Genomic DNA, 7186 nt, shown 5'->3' on the forward strand with positions numbered 1-7186 from the left:
TCTTTTCAGAATAAATAAGGGAGTGAAGGGATGAGCCTTAAGGCCCCGTACAGCTCTAAACCTATGTAATATAATTCAGAATTGAAAATGATGACTTATAAAGGATAACCCATAGAAGTTTATGTTTATATCACTCTCTATTTACACTGTTGTCCTGTCTCAGAGAAACAAAGCTTGGAATTCATCTTGCCCCTTTTCTTTCCTTAGCTTTTCAATTTTATTCACCTGTCAACCACACCCTGTCTAAATGGGCTCAGCAAGAGCTCATTTCATTAATGGTTTCTGATCCTTTAAAGAGTTATTTTTTTGTGTTATTTTCATCTATACACATCAAATAGTGACTAGAGAAAGTTGTTGTTCTTTGGGAAAATGGTGAAATCTCATTGTTTTTCATGCAGATGATTTAAAGTTGTCTAAAATCACCCCCGAGCAAAGACAATTGGTAAATTGTGTGTGAGTGTGTGTGTGTGTGTGTGTGTGTGTGTGTGTGTGTATAATATATATGTGTGTATTCAATTTACTAATTATGTTTATATTCACACAATTTACCAATTGTGTGTGTATGTACACACACATATGTGTATATATACATAGAGGCCCCCACAAAAGATCCTACTCATACATGTGTAACAGTGTGACCTCTTTAAGAAGATGGGTAATAGCTAGCCCACACAAATTTGCCATAGAATGAGCTGCCGTAGTGTTCCTGAGGATGACAAAACTGCCAATCAATGATAATCTTGGTTCCCGGTTTGACTTGGTCTTCTCCCACTTCTCTGTTTTGGGCTTCCTCTGAAGCTTTGTTCCTCACCTAACTTCCGCTCTTGCAGCCTGAGAGTACAAAACTAGAAATAAGAAGACCTGAGTTCATATGCTGCTTCAGATACTAACTCACTAACTGGATGAAACTGGACAAATTGAACCCTTAATCTCTTTCTTTGTGCCCCAGTTTCCCCTTCTATAAAATGGAGGTGGTTGCTGCCTCCCAGGGTTGTTGAGAAGCTCAGATGTGTGTAAAGTGCCTAGAAAAATTTTAAGCATTGCATAAATGTCAATATAACCCCTCTCCCAAGGATGTTGCTATGGAAACTTTGGGAAGCGAGAATGTCAAGAAAGCAAGCAGAGTTAAGACCTGATGGAGCAGCAGAGTGGGCAGGAAGATGGGAGACTTGGTCTCATGCACCACCTTTCTCACCCCCAAGTCTTAAACTGCAAGGGGAATCCTGTTGGCTGTTTGTAATGGCTATTAAGCTGTATAACCGTTTGTAATTGTTCATGGCCACACCTATTACTGTGCTGCTTGGAATGGAGAGAAGGAAAGATTACCCGAAGGGGAGAGAAGATTTTCTTTAGCCCAGGTTGAGGGGAGCTGACTAGAGAGAGAATTTCTGCCCTTCTAGTAATCTCTGAGCTATCTCTACTCCAGACTGCTTATGAACCCAGGGAGAGAGTAAACAAAGAAAGAAGTCAGTAGGAGTCAGAGGTTGGGATCGGTGCCTTAGTACAGGTAATCAAACATTCTACACATGGCACCTAGCCAAAAGTCCACCAGGCTACATCAGCTTAAAAATTAATTGATAATTAATTAAATGATAATTACTACTAATTGATAATTAATTAAATGATAATTACTACTACTATTACTAACTACTACTGCCACTGCTACTACTGCTGCTACTACTACTACTACTACTACTACTACTATTACTACTATTACTAACTACTACTACCACTGCTACTACTACTACTATTATTACTACTGCTGCTGCTGCTGCTACTACTATTGTCACTATTACTATCACCATCACCATCACTACTACCGCTGCCATTAGTAATAATAATAAGTCCAGTAAACCATCCAGTCTAAAACATTGACACTGGCTGTTGTCATTACTCTTATGACCTTTTCCCCTTACACTGAACATTTTTTTTGCCTTTAAACCTTGTATGTTGACAACTACTTACTTCTTTCTCCTTTTACTTCTATCTTCTAATGCATGTTCCCCCCTATCCCTTTCTTCTGGTCTTGGTTATAATCCTGGTTTCATTGAGTCTGTTTAGCTAGATGCAGCAATTCTGTCTACCTGATATCTTGGGACAGAGCAAATGAAGCCAGCCCATTTCATGATTCTGTTGTATTAAATGAGAGAGAATAATCTGGAAAAACATACAGATATTTACTTAAGAAATGTTACCAATCTTTCCAGTGGCTGAATACATATTCTCCATGTGCCAAGATACATGTATCTAATCCCTCTATGACAATGACGTCTCTCATGATACTTATTATCTGTGGCTAAAATGCAAACAAAACACTGAAACTGCCTTTTCTATTTTCTGCTCTGGGAAAGCACAGTCTCTCTCCTGGTTAGTGCCTGAAACTGCTGTTTTGAAGGTTATTATTGCCAGTGACAGCTCTGCCTCCTTACCATTCTGATGGAAGGATGCCCAAAGCTGGCCCTAGGCTTGTCTAACAGAGCGAGTAGCTGCATATTTGTAATGACCATTAGGGCCCTACAGTGTCTATTTTCCTTTCTTCTTCCCTCAAATTTCCTTCTCAACTTGTCATGGTATTGGAAATTCCACCATTAGAGTCACTTAACTGTTTTCTCCAGAATATTAAAATTCATACATGTTGCCTTGGTGGGTAATGGTATAACGATGATTTTTCAGGTGCCTTTTCACCTAGGAGAAAGCAAGGTCAGAAGAAAAGAGAAATATGTGATGCATAAGTTCTGAAGGGTGAAGGGGACTGAAAAAGAATTCTTAGGAAGAGTAGTGCTAGGTTTCTAACTTTCAGTGTGGAAAGTAAGATGTAAAGGAAGGTGTATGTACCCTACAGCCCTTCTAAATAAAAAAAGAGCCTATAGACAGGGACTCTCTGTCATGTGACAACTTGTGGTTATGGTGACCAAGCTCCATGGCTTTGCTGAACTTCCTGCTTCTTCAGGGCTATTTTTTTTTTCAGTTTTACTGAGAAAAAAGTTATTTATTTATTTATTCATTGCAGTTACAGGCACTAACAAGGAAGAAGAGAGACTGTTTTTTGCCTCTCTCTTCTGACTTTATCTGCCTGTTTTTAGCATCTGTGTTCAACCAACCTTGTGTTGTTCTTTCAGGAATCATCCCTTTCCATTTCTATCAATAGATCAGTTAATATTTTTGTTAATATATCAACTTATGTTATTATAACAATCAAATAATTTTTACTATGTGTCAAGCACTATTCTAAGTGCCCAGGTTTACAAAAGGAGGCAAAAGACAGTCAGTCCCTGCCTACAAGGAGGTTATAATTTAATGGAGTATCCAACATGCAAACAAATGTATACAAACTCTACAAGGACAAATAGGAAATAATTAATAGAGGGAAGGCACTAGAATTAAGGGGATTGGAAGAGCTTCCCTGTAGAAGGTTGGATTTTACTTAGGACTGAAAGGAAGCCAGAGAGGTCAGTAGACAGAGTTGAGGAGTGGCATTCTGGACAGCCACAGAAAATTCCTTGAGCTGAGAGATGGAACATCTTGTCCGAGGGACAGTCAGAAAACCAGTGTCATTGAATTGACACTGTGTGCAGAGAGTAAGGTGTAAGAAGGAGGGCTTTGAAGATTGTGACGAGCTTTTAATGACAAAGTATTTTCAATTTGATTCTTAAGGTAATAGGACTCACTGGAGTTCATTGAGCAGATGGATGACATGATCACAGCTACGCTTTAGGAAAATCCCTTTGATGACTGAATGGAGGATAGATTGGAGTGGGGAGAGACTTGAGGCAGGCAGACCCTGCACTCTAAATGCTAAGAAATCATCTATTTAAGAATCTTTTTAACTTTTTATTTTATTTTTAATTTATGGAACAAAACAAGCATTTCCATAACATAGTATAATAAAAAAATTGCACATGAAGCTGCAAAACTATTATGTAGAATTTGCTATTCCTTTTAAATATATAACAAAGTTATCATGTGAATTTCTTTTTTTCCCTTCCTTCCCATTCCCTATTCTAGAGATGGTTACCATTAGACATAAACATATATATGTATATATATTTATATACACGTATACATGTAAAACCATTCTGTACATACTTCTATTTATCATTTCTTTCTCTGGATACAGATAGCAAATAGACTTTTTGTTCTTTCAAATGAATTTTTGTTATTTTTTCTAATTCAGTAAAAATATATTTTGGTAATTTAATTGGTATGACACTGACTATATCAGTTTAGTAAAAATTGTCACTTTTATTATATTAGCCCTACCTACCCATGGACAATTAATATCTTCCCAATTATTTAAATCTGATTTCATTTGTATAAAAAGTTTATTATGATTTTTTTTATAGTTCTAGAATGGTTTTGGCAGGTACTCCCAGGCATTTTATATTGTCTAGTGTTATTTTAAGTGTGGTATTTCTTACTATCCTTTCTTGTTTGTGATATATAGGAATGCTGATGATTTATGTGGATTTACTTTATGTCCTGCTACTTTGCTAAAATTATTAATTATTTTGACCAACTTTTTATATGAGTCTTTGGGATTTTCCAAGTATATCATCATATTGTCTGCAAGAAAAGATAGTTTACTACCTCATTCCCCATTCTGATTCCTTCCATTTCTTTTTCTTCTCATTGCTAATGCCAGGATTTCTGATAAAATGTTGAATAATATTGGTGACAGTAGGCATCCTTGTTTCACACCTGATCTTCCTGGGAAAGTTTCTAGCTATCCCCATTACAAATAATGCTTGCTGATGGTTTTAGATAATGCTTTTTATCAATTCAAGGAAAAAATCCATTTTTACCAAGACTTTCAAGTGTTTTTTTTAATAAAACTGAGTGTAGTGCTTTATTAAAAGCCTTTTCTGAATCTATTGATATAATATAATTTTAAAAACTTTTATTATTGATTTGATCAATTATGTTAATAGTTTTCCTTTTGTTAAACCATCCCTACATTCCTAGTACAAGTCCCACATAGTCATAATATATAATCTTTGTAATATATTGTGGTAATCTTATAGCTAGTATTTTATTTAGGATTTTTGCACCCATAACCATTAATGAAATTGGTCTGTAACTTTCTTTCTCTGTTTTCACTTTTCCTGGTTTAGGTATCAGTATCATACTTGTTTCATAAGAGGAATTTGGTAGGATGCCTTCTTTGTCTATTCCAAATAATTTATTTAATATTGAAATTAATTGATCTTTAAATGTTTGATAGAATTTACTTGTAAATCCATCTGGTAGTGGTGCTTTTTTCTTGGGAAACTCATTTATGTCCTGTTCAATTTCTTTTTCTAAAATAGATCTGTTTAGATATTCTATTTCCTATTCTGCTAATGTAGGCAATTTATATTTTTGTAAATATTCTTCCATTTCATTTAAATCGTTAAGTTTAATGGAATGTAATTGGGCAAAATAACTCCTTATAATTGCTTTAATTTCGTCTTCATTAGTGGTAGATTCACTCTTTCCATCTCTGATACTAGTAATTTGGTTTTCTCTCTTTTTTAAATAAAATTAACCAATGGTTTATCTATTTTATTTTTTTTCTGATAAAACCAACTTTATTAATAAAATGGTTTTTTACGCTCAGTTTTATTAATTTCAACTTTAATTTTTAGGATTTCCAATTTACGTTTATTTGGGGGTTTTTAGATTGTTCTTTTTCTAGGTTTTTAAAAAAAAATTGTGTATCCAATTCATTGATCTGCCCTTTCTCTAGTTTATTGATGTAAGCATTTAGAGATATACATTTTCCTCTGATCACTGCTTTTGCCATATCCCATAGGTTTTGATATGTCATCTCATTGTTGATTCTCTTTAATGAAATTATTGATTGTTTCTATGATTTGTTCTTTAATCCATTCATTCTTAAAGATTAGGTTGTTTAATCTCCAATTAGTTTTTAATTATATTTCCAAATTAAATATTATTTTTATTGTGTTATGATTGGAAAAGGATATTTTTACTATTTCTGCTTTTATGCTTTTAACTATAAGATTTTTATGTACTAATATGTGGTCAATCTTTGAACTGCTGAGAAAAAGGCGTATTCCTTTCTATTTCCATTCAATTCTCTCCAGAGATTTACATTATCTAGTTTATCTAAAATTCTACTCACTTCTTTGACTTCTTTCTTATTTGTTTTTTGGTTAGAATTGTCTAGTTTTGAGATGGTATGATTAAAGTCCTCCACTATTAGAGTACTACTATCTATCTCTACCTAATTCATTTAACTTTTCTTTTAAAAATTTAGATGTCATAATATTTGGTTCATATAGGTGATAGTGTATTGATATCACTTCACTGTCCATGGTACCTTTTTTAAAAATGAAGTTACCCTGTTTATCTCTTTTAGTTACATTTATTTTAGCCATAACTTGGTCTGAGATAGTAACTGCTACCCCTGCCTTTTTTTCATCAAATGAAGCAAAATAATTTCTACTCCAACCCTCCATTTAACTCTGTGTGTATCTCTCACTTTTAAATGTATTTCTTGTAAACAATGTATTGTTGGATTCTGATTTTTAATTCATTTTGCTCTCTGTCTCCATTTTGGGTGAGTTCATCCCATTCACATTCCAAGTTATAATTACTGTTTGTGAATTTCCCTCCATCTTACTTTTACTCACTATTATCCTTCTCAAATGCCCATTTTTACCCTATTCCTGGTACTGAGCTTCTCCTCTTACCCTCCCATTTCTTATTCTACTCACCCTTCTAAAAGTCCATCCCTTATCTTCTCCCCCAATCTCCTAAATCTTTATCTATATATCCTTCTGAAAGTCCCTTCCTGTCCCCAAGTTCTCTTACCTCCCTACAAATCCAGAAGATTTTTACACCCTTCCAGATATATTTGTTTCCTCTTCAACCCAGATGAGATTAAGGTTCCACCATTATCAGCCCTCCACCCCATCTACTTACTTTGTATCAGTTCTTCCTTTCACATCCCATTTTTATGAGATAACTGCTCCTTTTTACCTTTTTCTACCTAATTTTATTTATTAGAATCACTCCTTCACATACAAATAAGCCCCAGTCTTTCTAAAAAAAAAATTTCAGGAATCAATGTGAAAATCACTGGCCTGTAATTCTTACTCTACTTTGTTCTGCTTTTTGAAAACTGAGTCATTTGCCTGCCACCATTCTTGTGACATCTCTCTCATTTTCTAGTGAGTACCTA

General features: G+C 34.4%; 1 protein-coding gene and 1 long non-coding RNA gene across 5 annotated transcripts in view; one reads left to right on the forward strand and one right to left on the reverse strand.

Annotated features, from left to right (window-relative positions):
- The window catches only part of LOC140530921 (uncharacterized), a 466876-nt gene that overhangs the window by 273841 nt on the left and 185849 nt on the right, over positions 1–7186 (forward strand). The window lies entirely within an intron of this gene.
- LOC140531019 (A-kinase anchor protein 9-like) overlaps positions 1–7186 on the reverse strand; it is a 117250-nt gene that overhangs the window by 15009 nt on the left and 95055 nt on the right.

Source organism: Notamacropus eugenii, chromosome 3, assembly GCF_028372415.1.
Source record: "Notamacropus eugenii isolate mMacEug1 chromosome 3, mMacEug1.pri_v2, whole genome shotgun sequence".
Classification (NCBI taxonomy): domain Eukaryota; kingdom Metazoa; phylum Chordata; class Mammalia; order Diprotodontia; family Macropodidae; genus Notamacropus; species Notamacropus eugenii.